This window comes from Vicugna pacos, unplaced genomic scaffold (genome assembly GCF_048564905.1).
Source record: "Vicugna pacos unplaced genomic scaffold, VicPac4 scaffold_20, whole genome shotgun sequence".
NCBI classification, from domain to species: Eukaryota; Metazoa; Chordata; class Mammalia; order Artiodactyla; family Camelidae; genus Vicugna; species Vicugna pacos.
Window position 1 is genome coordinate 42,228,436 of NW_027328741.1, and position 16,234 is coordinate 42,244,669.

At 35.5% G+C, this 16,234-nt stretch overlaps 1 long non-coding RNA gene across 1 annotated transcript; it reads right to left on the minus strand.

The window, feature by feature from the left end:
* Positions 1–209: 209 nt before the first annotated feature.
* On the minus strand, positions 210–6,726 carry LOC140694015 (uncharacterized). Its single transcript, XR_012069739.1, has 8 exons — positions 6,549–6,726; positions 6,148–6,267; positions 5,961–6,042; positions 5,245–5,283; positions 4,578–4,643; positions 3,723–3,786; positions 2,300–2,367; positions 210–341 (listed from the first exon to the last, which is right to left on the minus strand). It is a non-coding gene; the product is annotated as an uncharacterized lncRNA (long non-coding RNA).
* Positions 6,727–16,234: the final 9,508 nt, after the last annotated feature.

The following is a 16,234-nucleotide window of genomic DNA, read 5'->3' on the forward strand; positions in this document are numbered from 1 at the left end:
CTATTCAGTGTCCACCACCCTGACCCTGCACCAGACGCTGAGGCACCGCACTGGAGCACAGTTTCATAATGATTGTCTTGGTCAAACTGATTTTATATATGAGAATATTCAGGTGCAGAAAGGTAAAACGACTTACACAAGGCTCCAAAGGTGGAACAAGGCTCACGTGTTTAGCAAAGAACATTTGTAGAAAATAGAAGGATTCCCAACTTCACTCAGAGATGGACGAATTGGTGGTGAAGGCAATGGGCCAAATGTCTCTAAATCAAATCATCCAGTTTGGGATTGAGCCCTCAGCAACCAATAGCATTTCTCCAGATGAATGATGTCTGATTCTTCCACTGACAATCAAATCAAACAAGATTATAAAATCTCACTCTTCTCTTCTGGACAATTAATTAGTTCATCCTGATAATGTAACTTCTAAATATACATTTTAATTTCCCAGTTAAACTGTTAAAAAACTACCTAAAACAAAAACTCTGAAAGACAAATGTATTGTATCTAAAGTGGCATGAAAATTCAATTCAAATTAACATAAAAGAGGCTTTAAAATGGAAAAAAAAATTTGCAATTTCCCATTAAGCAGGCTGTTTAATTCCAACATGTAAAATAATAAACTAAGATACTTATTTTTTGCTTCCCACACTTTTATTTGTATACCCTTTGATGATTTTAATCTCTATCTTGGATTTGAAAATTCTTGATCATAGTCTCTCCTGGCTACACAGGTAACACACTAATAGCAGAAACTATGTTTGATTTATCCTGTCACTATGGTAACCACTTACACATTTAATACTTATTAAATAAATGTACAAAGGGGATAGACCTAAGCTTCTCCTTCTTGGTCCTAAAATTCTTACTACACCTCCTATAAAGTCAGGAGCCTCCTCTGTAGGACAGAGTGTAAATGTATCTCCTGAGAAGGATTCCCCAACAAGGGCTGTCTTTACAGCATGCTTTTAGATGTTTTTATGGGACATTTCAATAAAAGGATCAAGGACCTAAGCTTCCCAGTATGGTGGGAGTTGTGATGGTCATGGGAGGATGCTCACTTGGGAGGATGAGATGTTAAAGACACTAACAGTGAAAAGGACAGGGCAAGATGAAGGGTGATTGGGAAACAGGATCACAGAGATGTGACATCTAATTCCCACTGTCATCTGAGTGATACCTACTTGAAAGAAACATTTCTAAAGTTAAATTCTATAATGGGGGTTATTTAAATGAAGCACACATATACTCAATGAGTAGATCACATAATTTTTAGAGATTCAGAGTGCAGTAGCATTTTCAGAGTACTTTTTACATCAATAACTAGTATTTATAAATTCCTGTGTGCTAAATAAGTATGTGGAATTATTTCCATTTTGCTTTTAGACTTACTACAGCTTAACCTATTTACTGCACTGATACAGAGTAATTTTTCTAATGAATAAAAATGATAATGTACAACCTTGTTAAAGATTCTTTAATTTCACCATCACCAGATTTATGAACATTTAGGCCTATGTGTCAGGCCCCATTTCTTACCAGCTTTTTCACCAACACCTTACATTTAGGTTATAGTGCATTACCCAGAGGTCAGGAAATGTTCTTTCATACATCCACATCTTTATTAGGTCCTGTGTCCTCTGAGGAGAAACCTTCTCCCCACTTTCACATCCTTCCATTTTACAGCCTAAACACTAATCCTTCTCTAAACACCTTCTAATGCTTTCCAACCTCACCAGCTATCCCAGGATTTAAACTTCTCTCTTCTGCAACTGTCCCCCACTGTATATAGTATCCAATATTCAAGTGAATTATGAGTCCTCATTTACAGGTCTGTGGCCTCTCTAGATTACAAAGTATTTGGATTCAGTAACCTTGTGCTTTTATCACTGTTGCTGCTAGAGTTCCTTTCATAGGACCTGATACATAGTAACCACACAATAAATACTTCCTGAATGAATGAATGAATGAATGAATAGCCAAGGCAATCTTCACAGCCAAGGCTTCCCCAACCCAGCTCAGTATTCTTTCTGTTATATCAAAGAGACTCTGCCCCATGAAACAATAGATCCTGCACATTTTAACAAATGTATACAATTATTAGGAACTATTATTAGAACAGAGACTAGCACTACTGTTCTCATAGTTATGTCAAATAAGTAGTGTATTAAAGCTCGTTCTGATTTCTTGTTTATACAAATCAGCTATGTCTGTCACCAGTTTAAATATTAGTAATTTAGAAAACAAAAGTTATTGATTTATCTACTCATCAGAAAACATTACGACAGATCTATTTACATACCTCTTATGTCAGTTTATATACCAACTGGAAAAGAAGGGGTGTACAGTCAACTCTGAGAGTATAATTGCCTGCAAAATAAATAAGAGAGAATTTTAATACCTCCAAATGGACTTCAAACCTGTATTTAATTCTAACTTTATTTTCTAATTATAAACAATATATAACAGATTTCAAATTGAAGGCATCATTCCTGGAGAATTAAAAATAGGGTGGACCCTACAGATTATCATATTAAGTGAAGTATGTCAGACAGAGAAAGGCAAATATCAAATTCTATCACTTCTATGTGGAATGTAAACAAACAAAAAAATGATACAAATGAACTTATTTACAAACCAGAAATAGATTCACGACATAGAAAAGAAACTATGGTTACCTAAGGGGAAAGGGGGAAGGGAAGAGATATGTTAGGAGTTCAGGATTAACAGATATACACTATTATATATGAAACAGATAACCAACAGGGACCTACTGTATAGCACAGGGAATTATATTCAGTATCTTATAATAACCTATAATGGAAAATCTAAAAACAATGTATATGTATATGTATATGTATATGTATATGTATATGTATATGTATATGTATATCTATATAACTGAGTAACTTTGCTGTACACCTGAAACTAATATTACAAGTCAAATGTACTTCAGTAAAAAGAAATAAATAAAATTTTAGAATAGATAGATAGGTAGGGAGATAAATAGACAGGCAGACAGTCTGGCTAAAACTAAAACACAAGGTGGAAATAACTCTTCAGGAGCCAGAGAGGCTGCAGCACACACTCAGGATAGGAGACTGCAGAGGCGGACTCTGCTGCTAAGGCTCCTGCAGTTACAGTAAGGGTCATTGCTCATTACGGCAGCAGTACCTAGGGGTCTTTGGCAAAGGAAGTGGTAAGGCCATAATGTTCATGTTTTTATTCATTCATTCAATTCAATATCAAGACTTTAGACTAGAGCATGTCAGTAACTAACATGTGTCCTGTGACACTTACCTAGAAATAACCATAATACGATGAAAGCCTACAGATGCACATGCCACATGTCAGGGTCAAAAGGAAGTCTGTAGTGGGTGCTTATTTCAGAGTTGTTCCAATACATACAGGAACTATTTCTGTATGAAATATTTTAGCCCAACTTTTAAAAATAGCTCCACAGGAAAAATGTCAAAAGTACTAAAGTTTTAAGTAGTAATCCAAGATAGGCAAATGGTAAATATACTAAAGAAATTAGGATCAATAGCTTAGCTATGAATCACAATGATTCATTTGAATCATAATAATGTTCTCTCTGGTAAAATGGAGAAATGGAGGTATTATTGAGGCATCTCATAGAAAGAGGATAATCCTAGTTTATGAGTTGGAGTTGATAGACTTAAATACTGGTATACTATTTAATGACAATCTGAAATAAAATTTACCTTCTGTGTATGAGTCTGCATTGATATATGCAACCTCTCTCTCCTGGAGTGTTTTCACATTCTCCTGTAGTTGAACCAAAGCAGTCACTTAACTCACAGCGTTTACAATTGTGGAAATACAAGCAAAACAAATTAATTCAGTAAAAGAGTGGTTTGCAGGTGCCATTATAAATCAAATACCTATGCTTTTGACCATAATTTTAAGAAAATACTATTAACTGGTTGATAATGCAATTAAAACAAGAAAGAAAAATATTAGTGATGCTGTAGCCACTGTTCATAGCAGCAGCAGGGAGACCCAGAGGAAAACTGCCCCTGATCCCCTGCACCATAATATGAAGGGGGAAGGCTCGAGATGCTCAGCCTCACCCTGGATCTACTGGAAGAGGACTGCTCAAAGTAAGGCCTGGAAATCTGTATTTTTAAAAGTTGTCCCTGGCAATCCTTACAGACATTAAAGTATGAGATCCCTTGATGTTGGGGATCCAAGTAACTTTACCATATTAAAAGTGAGGAAGTTGGAAATTTGATTTATCAAGAATTTTTTGAAAGAGAAGATATTGATGAAAAAGAAAAATATAGGAGGGGAGGAAAGAGAAAAAACTAGAGGGAGAGAAGAGTGGCTATTAGGACAAAGACAAGACATTTCTCACACATACATGCACACACGCACACACATTCTAGAGAAATACAGCAGAAGAAGACTAATGCCATCACACAACATGGGAATATGCAGAGAGAACTCTTTTCTTCTCTCTGTTTCTCTCTCTCTCTCTAGCTTGCTACCTTATAAAAGCAGTTACAGTAAAAACATTTAAAGCTGTGAGTGGTCATCCCACAAATGAGAATTCTCACCTCTGCACTTGGCCACATGGGATAGATGACAGCTGATTCTGCGGCAGAGTTTCCATTATGACAGAGCTACAGTAGAAATAAAAAAGATTCCTTAACTATATGTAAAGGTAAATGTGCTGCTGAATATGATCAAGATAGTAGAAAATGGGAAACAATATTCAAATTGTCTTTTAACTCACATGAATTTAAATTAATGCAAGGCATATTATCTTGTATCTTGGATTTATTTTATCTGTATTTTAAGCTGCTTAAATTATAGAAAGACACATGTATTTCTATATACATGTATTCACAAGAAATTACATATTTCTAAAAGTAGATGACCTTAATGAATAAGATCTGATTCACCTAAATAAGTGTATTATGAAATGCATGTTCATAACACCAACATAATAATAAGACTTTGCCATATAAATGGAATCAAATGTGATACAAGTAACTGTGATTTTATTCCCATACTTATTTCATTCATATTATTATTTTAAAGTATGCAGAAATGAGTCAGAAGGAAAGCATTTTAAAAACCAGACACAATAATAAGAAAGATATGACATTCTTTAAATCAATTCTATAAAATTTGGACTCATAAATGATGAACAAAACAGAGGATAGTCACAGGAAAAGTGCTTTTTGGTGCACCTGCCTTTAAAAAAATACACAAGCCTACCTTGAACATGTAAGAACTTAGAGTTACTGGACAGAGAGCCTAAGGGAAGAAGATGAAAGAAGGGGGTCTATGAGAGACACTTCAAAATAAAGCATTAATAGCCAGTGACAAATGAAAATTAATCATAATTGAATTAAAAATAAATCCTTGAAATTTTAGAGTAATTCAATTTACAAAATCATTGTACTATACTTTCCAACCAGGCACTTTTGTAAATGGTAAAATATACCTATGGTTACAATTTAGTGTGGAATCCATAAAGGAGAGACTATAATCAGAGTATAGTCATCTTAAAAGAGCATGTTGTTTTCCTGGATAGAAGAAATCCAAGGAAACTGTAAAAAATTGAAAATTAATGCCAAGGATCTTGAAAATTAATGCCAAGGATCTAAATCAGATTTTCAATAAGCTAATTCACTTGTCAGAAGCAGCTTCCTACGTTTGACTATTTTCTGAGCTTACAGATTTTACTTACTTATCACAAAACAAATATAAATAGAAACTAAAATATTTTAAAATTAATGAAAAAATTGGTTTGTGCTTAGTAATTAAGAGGTTGTTCTGTTTTGCCAAACTGATGTAAAAGCAAAACCAAACTCTATTTCTTAAATTTTCTTGTTTTTATCCAAATTAAAACAGTATCAGGTAATGGAACACATCTGTGATTACCCTGAGATACATGTTGACCAAGAAGATACTTTTACTGTCTTAGTTACCTCAGTCCATTTGTGAAACCCAGAAGTCCAAATTTTTCTGCATCCCAGCTGGCAAAAATGGCAGTTCTTCTCGGTCTCCAGCCTGTAAGCATTGTTAACATACATGGTTAGGTACACCTGCCTAAAAACAAAGGAAAATTCACTGAAGTCACTTTCTGTCATCACTTGCCAAGGAAACATTATTTACCTTTACTAATCAGTTTTCCAAAATTCTGGACAACTTCTTATAAATCAGCAGTTCCACTGGTTAGGTCAATACCTCCAAATACCCAGAAGTCCTGATGATCTCCCAGAATAACTCATCTGTCTGGAAAGGAAGGCATTCAAAAGAATGACAACTTAGAATGTATTATAAAGAGCAGTAATTTATGTTTTTAAATTAAACTTCCTCCTGCTTGAGTTTCCTCCATAGAAAACCATCAAGGTAGTGTCTCCTTTTAGAATTTACCTTTTTTTCCCCACATTTAATTATATCACATCAACCAGGAAAAAAATATTAAGAGTTGATTAAGATTTATCTTCTCTTACTCCTGTAATCTTTGTAAAGACAAAATGTTTTAAGACATTTTCAAAAATTCACCAACTCACCAAGTTTCACAGATCCTCAGGTAGTTCTGATTACATCGTAAATGCTTGTGATTTTCTTGATGTTATGAACATGCATTTTAACCTTCCTAGAATTTCACAAAGGGAACAAATTACTTTACATGGAGCATTATGTCTAACAGGTTCCTTCCAATGTTTTATTATAAGTCTCAGAAGTACAGAAAACTGTTTAATAGGATAATAAATTCCCATATGCCCACCACCTAAACTCAATCATTGTTAATACTGTTGAACTATTTGCAAGCGAGTTGCGCAAATCATGACAGCTCTCTCTTATGTATTTAAGAATGCACCTTACGGTGAAATAAAAAAAAAATCAGTATTTTATATTTTTCCTCCCTCATAGCTCCATTGTTGGTATTTACTTAAACTTCAAAGTTATTACTCAATGTGAAAAACAATCTTGTTCTTAGCAACTTTTTTTTAAAAAATGTGTATTTGTCCGTTTAGAGCTCAAATCAATTAAGGGATATAAGCCCCAGGTGCTTTTTTTGATATTTTGACCAGGGAAAATTTCTGTTTCTGACTTTTCTCTTAAACTGTTACTGAAGCTACATGCTCTGTTTTCCTTGTGTCTGTATGTATCTGTTTATAAATCACATTTTTCATTGTGTACCTCTAGAGGGTATTAATGAGATAATAAAGTCTCCTATGTTAAAGGAACTCTGTTCTAATTGAGTTAAATAAACACTTTTTAAAAAATTCTTATAAAATAAAACAACTTCTAATACCTTAAGAGTTCTGAAATTTTAAAACAAGCTTCTTACAGAACTTATAAAATACTTGCAGAATCCAAATTCACATTGCTAAGGCAAATCATTAACCAACAAGGCTCATTCAACCATTTTAGTTTAATAAAAAACAGCTATCTCCTCTCTGATTCATCAGTGTGAAGTTTCCCTTTCCCTCTACATTTCAAGCCAGTCAAACTAAAGTTCTGATCATGCCATGCTCTTTCCCAGCCCTGCACAAGCTGTCCTCTGCAGCTGGCGTTTACTGCCTGTCTTGATTCCGTGGAAATCTTACTGTTTGTGTAAAATTAAGCTCAATGAGCACATGTTCTGTGGTCATGCCTCCTTAATAACAGGGCTGTCCGGGGTTAGTAACAGTAACGACTATGATGGTAAGCGCACGGGGCCATGTAGCAGTTACGCGTCCACCACTGTGACCACCTAACCCACCCCCACAGAAGTGACCGGTGAACTTCGCTCCTTTCCCCCTTCTCTCCTACTCCTTCCCTTAAGTTGACCTAGTATTTTGCATGCACAGTGTTTTGACAGTTATCTGAAACACTGTTTTAAGCCGTCAGTTGAAAAGGGAAGACAAAATGTTACACCTGGCCCGGATGAGGAGAGGGGTGGGGAGTGGCCCAGAGGAAGCCGAACGGGACGCGGGGCCTCGGATCACAACACAGCCCCGTTCCTTCCCGAGTTTCGCAGCTGGGAAAGAGGTGTGGGGCCCGGACAGCATCGGGGCCTTCGTGGGAGGCCGAGGGAGGGACGGAGACCCGCGCAGGGTTGGGGAGGGGCCTGCAGGGACTCACCATCTGTGCAGCGGCTCCTGACCCACAGCTGGGCGGGCGGCGGTGGCGGTTGAGGCGGCGGTGGTGCCGGCTGAGGGGGCTGAAGCGGCGGCTGCTGAGGTGCCGGCTAAAGGGGGCTGAGGCGGCAGCGGCGGCGGTACCCGCTGAGGCGGCTGTTCCGGCTGAGGGGGCCGAGGCGGCTGCAGTGCCGGCTGATGGTTCTGAAGCGGCGGCGGCTCCCGTGTCGGCTGAGGGGGCTGGGCGGGCGGCGGTGGCGGTTGAGGCTGCGGTGCAGGCTGAGGGGACTGAAGCGGCGGCTGCTGAAGTGCCGGCTGAAGTGGCTGAGGCGGCATCGGCGGCGGTACCGGCCGAAGGGGCTGAAGCGGCGGCGGCTCCAGTGTCGGCTGAGGGGGCTGGGCGGGCGGCTGTGACGGTTGAGGCTGCGGTGCCGGCTGAAGGGTCTGAAGCGGCGGCGGCTGCGGTGCCGGCTGAGGGGGCTGGGGGGTCAGCGGCTGCAGTGCCGACTGAGGGGGCTGAGGCAGCGGCTGCTGGAAAGACTTGTGGGACTCGAAGGCTTTCGCCAGGTTTTCCAGGGTCGCCATGGCGGCCTCCCGCCCCGCGTGTACAGCCCCCGGAGTCGCCGGCCCGACCAGCGGCTCCGCTCAGCAGCGGTGGCAGTGAACGGAGCTCAGGGCCGCCAGCCGGTGCGGACCCCAAGCGCGCGACCATCTTCGAGCCGTCTGGACAGTCCCCGCGGCCCTGCGTCCTGCCACGCTCCGCCGGTGGGGCGGGGCCGGGCCACGGGATTGACAGCCGGAGGCAGCGGCCTCCGCCAATGGCTGCCTCGCTCGCCCCTTGGGCTCAAAGAGCCGCCACGCCTCTTGGAGTCACTGCGTTCTTCCCGGCGAGGGGCGGGGGTTACTGCACGGAGATCGGGAGGCAGTTCGGGGGCGCTGTTGCAAGGCACGGCGAGGAGGGTGGGGAGGGCGGGTGACTTGTGACTGAGAGTCTCTCTCGGTGAGGGGCATCCCCGGATGACTCATAGCATGTGGCAGGGAGGCCGGGCAGTGGGCTGGGAGCCCGAGACCCCCACGGGGCGCTTGCTCACCATGCGGCGCGGGCGGAGGGCCGGCTCGCCGGACAGCCTGCTATAATATGCTGACTGTTACATATTTGGCTTTAGCCTTGTTAGTAGCCTCAAATCATTCCTTGTTCACCTTCAGGATCATTACCATAGATATACTTCTTACAATCCTCGTACTTAACTATGTTCCCTCATGCTACAGGGGCATGCACATGCTATTCTCACTCTTAGAAATAATCGTTTACACATCAATCCCCTACTCCCCTCAAGGGATTTGCCTATCTAATTCCAATCACTCTCATGGCTCAGCTAATTTGTGAATTCACAAAGCCCATTACATTAACATTATTCCTTAACACCATGTAATGCTCCTTTATCACACTTATTAAAGTATACTTTATAATAACATAAAAACTCTTCCATGCATTAAGGTAGATATTAAACAATTAAGTTCACAGTATAAAGTTGTAAGTACATATACTTTATATTATGAAAAATGTTAAGGAATTACATACTATAGTTAAATTCATTCATAATTTTTCATAGAAATATGGAAATATTTATTCCAAGTTGGATCATCACTATATGTGTGTGTGTGTATATATGTATATATCTTTCATCATTCATTCACAATATAAGTTCTGATAAAATATTGCCAACAATTAACTTTTATACCAAGAAAGGAAGGAAGGAAGGAAAGAAGGAAATGGAGGGGTTTTAGATCTCTTGAGATTGAGACATATTAGATACTCAGATCTGTACATTTGTATATGATAATTATTTTCCTGAAAGCATATAAAAACACATAAAGAAAACTGAAAGCTAAATGTAAAATTATTTACAACCCAAATTTGAGGTTAATTTATATCTTCAATTGATATGCATTTTTTAAAATTTAATATTACACTGTTCCATTGCTATAATCAAATTAATAAACAGAAAACTATATATGATATGTAATCCTCTCACCATTTATAACATCTCTGAAAGCATTTTTGAAGTAGAATATTTTATATTTAAAGTTTTTATCATTAGAAAGGCTTTGAATATTTAAACACTATTAGATTTAATTTACTTCATCGTATTATTTTTTCCAATACATGAGAAATAATATCTTATATGGTTTTGATTCATTCTTTAAGTAGTTTGTTAATATTGTGTAATAAGTGAATTCATGGAATATTGTTATAGAGTTAGACATTTTTATTTGAAGATGTCATCTTTTGTAGTATAATAATAAGGCCATTATTGTAGGAATGTGAAGGAGTTAGACAATGCTTTTAGTAAAATCATCACTCTAAAGGGCATATTGGCAATAGCAGCATGTGGTTAAGATCATGTCAATTTTTTGTAAATCTTTAACAAATTCTGAAATCACTCTGGTTGCTTACAAATTTATAAAACACAATTACTTATAGGAAGAACAAGGCTATACTCACCGCATGACAAAGGAATGCTGCTTAATAAATAAGTGAGAAGAATTAAGTTTAATTCAAGGAAAGCAGCATTCTTAAAATATTTTGAATTGATTGGAGAAACAGAGATTTTATGATTATTTATTTAGCAGAGTTTATATAGACATGTGTGTGTGTGTGTGTATCCTTCATCTCTGTATCAATTCAAATAAGATTTTGCCAAAAAAAATAAATTTTAGAGCCAAAAATACCAATCAAAAAGAAAGAAAAGGAGAGAGAAGGAAAGCAGGAAGGCAACTTAACATCAAAAAATTTCATCATTATTTAGAGTAAAGATTTATATCAACTAAACATTTGTATTGTGACCTCCACATTCCACTAAAACTTATGCCATTTACCTACAAATATAAACTTTTATTTGCTTCTACAATAAATAATACATAAATTTAATGAAACTGCAGCTCAAAAGACGGAAATAGCATTAGAAATTCAGTCATCCAGTGCAGTAGCTAAAGCATGGGTATGACCTGACTCTAAGCAATCAGAGAACAACCAAGAAAATGTGACAAACTGTTGGATACTCAGATTTGTTCTCAGGGCAGGGAAATAGGCATATCAAGATAAGTAAAAGAATATACCATGTTTAAAGCTTAATTATAATGCAAAATACATATATATCTATATCTATTTCAAAATGTTAAACTTAAATTGGACCAGAAAAAAAAATAAATAAAATTACTTCTATAGAGAAAACAAAGAATAGCCTTGTCTTCTTCTATTAAAGACTGACTAGCCACAAAATATTATGGAAATAGCTGTAAAGCTTTGAGAAAAAATATTATAATTCTATAATTGTGTTACCACTAAGGTTGTTATGTTTGTAGTTAAGCCAAAGTAATACCAAGACATTGAAAGAATCAGAAGGAATGGTAACTATATATTTATCCTAAAAAATAATAATAAATACTAAGAAAAGGATACATTTTTTAAAATTTAAGAAGTAAGATATGATTATATAAATGCTGTTAAAGGGTATTGAATCAAAAGGTGGACAAAATAAGGATCACGTCTATTTTGAAAATATTTCAAAATAAATGCCAATAAATAAAAATAATTCTTAAAATGATACTTCCGTCTAACTTGTTTGATTTTGAAACTGCATGTTACTTTATATCAATTTGCATTTTTGATTATTATATAGTTAATAACACAGATACAAATAAAAGAAAATTATAAAAAAGTTGAGATAGCAAAAATAACTTTCTTTTCTAATATTTACAAATAAAAGATTAAACAGTGAATTTTTATTAATCATAAGTCTTTATATTTTCAGTAAAATATAAAATTATAATGGAGAAAAAAGTAAGCAAAAAATGATTCAAATAATAATGTTAAGGGGAATAATCGTTTATAACATTTGCCATCTACCTCTGCTTGGTACTATAACCAATCACAAGCCACTGTAGACGCTGACCTCCAACACTCCCTGAAATTTCACAGTGGAGATCAGGATTGGGGCACTTTGTGCTGTGGGAAAACTGACAAAATAGAGCTTCAGATAGATGTTTTCAGGAGAAGATTTTATAAGCCCCAATTCTTGCATCTCCTTATATCTAGAAGAGCAATAATTGATTAATGGTGATGTCTGCTCCTCATAACTGGCAAAAGAACTCAATGTGTGTTTGACTGCACATACTCCCCTTCACTAAAATTACATATATAATATTGAGTTTCCCCCTGCCTCTTCAGAAAAGGTCCTCAGAACCATCTGAGGTGCTCTCTTCTAGATTATAGTCCTCATTTAGCCCCAAATAAAACTTAATCCACAACTCTCATGTTATACAATTTTATTTCAGTAAACAGCATGTATATTAAAATAGTTCAAAACATTGATGTCACAATTGGTGAAAAGATACCTCTGCCTATATAATTTCAAACTGAAATAAAAAATAAAAACTGGGCCACCATGATAATGAATCTGTGTAAGGAGAGATATTTTCAGCATGATGAAGGGAAGATAAATCACTCTAAGCTTAAAACTATGCATCTGGACAAATTAGCAGTTGTGAGAGTAATAACCAAACATACTTCTAGAAATAAAAAGGATGAAAAAAATTTGCACCCAGACATCTTCACAGAGAGAATTTCTGGAGGATGTACTTCAGCCCAGTCTACTTGATGATCCACGAACTGGTCCAACACAGAGGGGAGGGAGAGACCATAGAAAGAAGCAGAGCCCTGCAGCTTAGTGGGCGGCAGGTTTTATCAGCAAGATAACTTACTTATGAGACTTGTCTTGAGCAGCCACAAGAGTCTCCCTGCAACCCCACCAGAATCTTAAAAGTTTGTATAGAAGCCTTAAAATACTGTCCGGATGTTCTCGGCAACAAGCACATTACTGTCACAAGGCTGAGTACTTGGTGGGGCTTCTGCAGGGAAGGCAAGCGAAACACATTCCAGTAGTCATGTCCTCTTGATGATCCCTTCAAGACTGATCCCTGTCAGGTATAAGTAGTAGGGAAAAAGAAGAAAAGGAAAACAGAGTTAATGACTTCTTGGATATGCAAAACATTTTAAAATTTCTGTGCAAAATTTATGATTATAATAATGAATATATTTTTAATGATACCATTCTGGAAGTCTCTATATCAAAGATTAAATTTAGTTAATTATGGGCTTATGAGTAATATTTTTTCTGTTTCTAAATTTCATAACCTATATTATTCACTAAAGATTTTTAAGAATTTAATTACAAAGTTAAAATCATTTCAAATGTATAAATAAAGAGATATTAGAATGGTTATTTTAATAGAAAAATGCCAGTGTGAAGCATTAAAAACAATGTAACAACATCAGTAAAGCTGAGTAATTATTATTTCTTATGGTTTTCACAAATAAAAAGTTACTTTGTTATTAAAAGATATATTTACAATCTTTTAAAACCATAAGGAATTCTCAATATAGAATATCTAATGTTCATAGAGCAAAATTGTGTGCATAATTTGATTCTAGGACAAAAACATACATATATATAATATACACACACATAACTAATACCCAGGAATTACATACAAAAAAGAATGTTTAATTCTTTACTTGTTACATTACAGTAAGATTTGATTATAGTTTTTATTTACATTTCTAAATTATGAAACATTTGATACATACAGGTTATGATTATAAAATATATATCCATTATTCTACCACCCAAACTGAGAAATAAAACAAGACATTTCCAATATATTTACCCTTGCTCTTTTATGTTGCTTAAAACTAAAACTGATATAACTACTTTTTATAGTAATAGGTATTTCTTTCTGGTGTTTCTTTTCCTATATTTTTATTTTCAATAATTTTTGCAGCATGTTTAACTGTTCCTCTTGAAATATCCTAGAGATTCCCCCCAAATATCTGAGAATGTATGCATTTTAATGTCTTTTAATAGGAAAATTGACTCAATTTAGGCTTATCCATATGTATTATTGACTAATTTATTTATGACTTTATTTTGTTTTCCACATATACCATTGTTCAATAATTTTCATTTTCTTGAGTGACTTTCTTTTGTTTTCTTCAGATGTGTTTTTCAGGCATTAAACACCTCATTCTTTATACCGCTGAAGATAATTTCATTTATTTCATACTTGTATAATATTTTGGATATTTCTAGAATTTAAAATTCAGGATGACTTTTCTACAAAACATAAATTTCAAGAAGCTGTCTTTAATCCAGTTTTACCAATATTATATAAAAAACAACCTGTTTATTGTTTATTTTTCTGATAGTTATTATTCTATCCTACACAAGGATAGTTAAATTTTTTCTAATTATATATTTTTTAAATATTTTCTTCTTTATATCAAGAAAATAGTCATGTTAACTGTTTTTTGTATTATAAGTATATTATGGTATTTTGCTCCATCTTTGGAAATTTGGTTCTGCTATTTAAAGGATTATCTAGTCCATATTTTGACTTTGTTCACTTTACTTTTTGATATGGCACCAAAGTCATGATCAAAGAAAGGAATAATTTCTAAGCTGAAGTTTTAAAATATTACAATTTGTTTTCTTTGCAAAAGACACTGTCAAAAGAATGATAAGACGCCACAGATTGGGAAGATGTATTTGCAAAAGATATATCTGATAAAAGGCTATTAGCCAAAATATACAAAGAATTCTAAAAAGCTCAACAATAGAACATTAAACAACCTGATTTAAAAAATGAGCAAATTACCTGAGCAGATATCTCACCAAAGAAGATAACAGATAGCAAGCAAACATACAAAAATATGTTCACCATTATATGCCATTAGGAAACTACAAATTAAAACAAGAAGATACTACTACATACCTATTAGACTAACCAAATCTAGAACACTGACAACACCAAACATCCTGCCAAGATGTAGAGCAACAGGAACTCTTACTTATTAATACAAAATGATTAAAACAGTTTGGAAGGTAGTTTGGCAGTTTCTTACAAAACTAAATGTGCTCTTACCATAAAATCCTTCAAGTCTACACTTTGCAGTTGACCTAAAGACCTGAAAACTATGTCCACATGAGAACCTAAACAAGGATATTTACATCAGGTTTGTTTGTAATTATCAAAACATGGAAGCAACAAAAATATCTTTCAGTAGGAGAATGGATAAACCATAGTACAATCAGACAATGGATTATTATTCAGTGCTGAAAAGAAATGAGCTATTAAGCCATAAAAAGATAATATAGATCCTTAAATGTATAATGATAAGTGAAAGAAGCCAATCTACAAAGGCTATGTATTATATGATTCCAATCTCATGATATTCTGGAAAAAACAATACTATGGGGAGAATAAAAAGATGAAAAGTTGCTAAGTGTTATGAGAAAGGGAAGATTGATTAGGTAAAGCACAGAGGATTTTTAGGGCAGTGAAACAATTGTGTGTGGTACTGTAATAGTGGATAAATACCATTGTACACTTTTCCAGACACATAGAGTATTCAACACCAAGAGTGAGTCCAAAGGTAATTATGAGTGATTATAATGTGTCAGTGTAGATAAGTATATATTTATATATTCTGCTGGGTCCTACAGATCCCAGGACATGGGCTTTCTCTGGGAAGAATGATTGTTGCATCAGGGTCTTGGTCCTCTCATATATGTAGATATAGGGTAGACTGATAAAAAAAGAATGTCTGGATATTGAGAAACTCAAAATTAAATTGAGAAGATTTACAATAATAAAAACCAACTAATCCCTTGAAGATTTCGAGATTAATTAGACAAAAAAAGTACAGAGAGGATTTTCTTATAGAGTTTCCAACTTTTGTCTAACAATTTGTACACCTCACAGAATATATATTTTGAAACGTACATATAAAAATGACAAAAAATAACTATATAGTATGTCAGAAAGGAAGTGTCCACAAATTTCATGATGCTAAAGTTGTACTATTTTCATAAAAATAAGTAAGATAAAATTTAAAAAACAAAAATGGCTAATTGTCTGGCTAACTGAAATTTATAAACCTTCTTTTTGAAATTAACTAAAACATGTAGTATATTATTAAAGCCCTTAATGTGCTTTTATTTTAATCCTATTTACCTCTCTTTCTTCACTACTGAGCATCCTGAGATTTTAAAATGCATTCTCCTGCT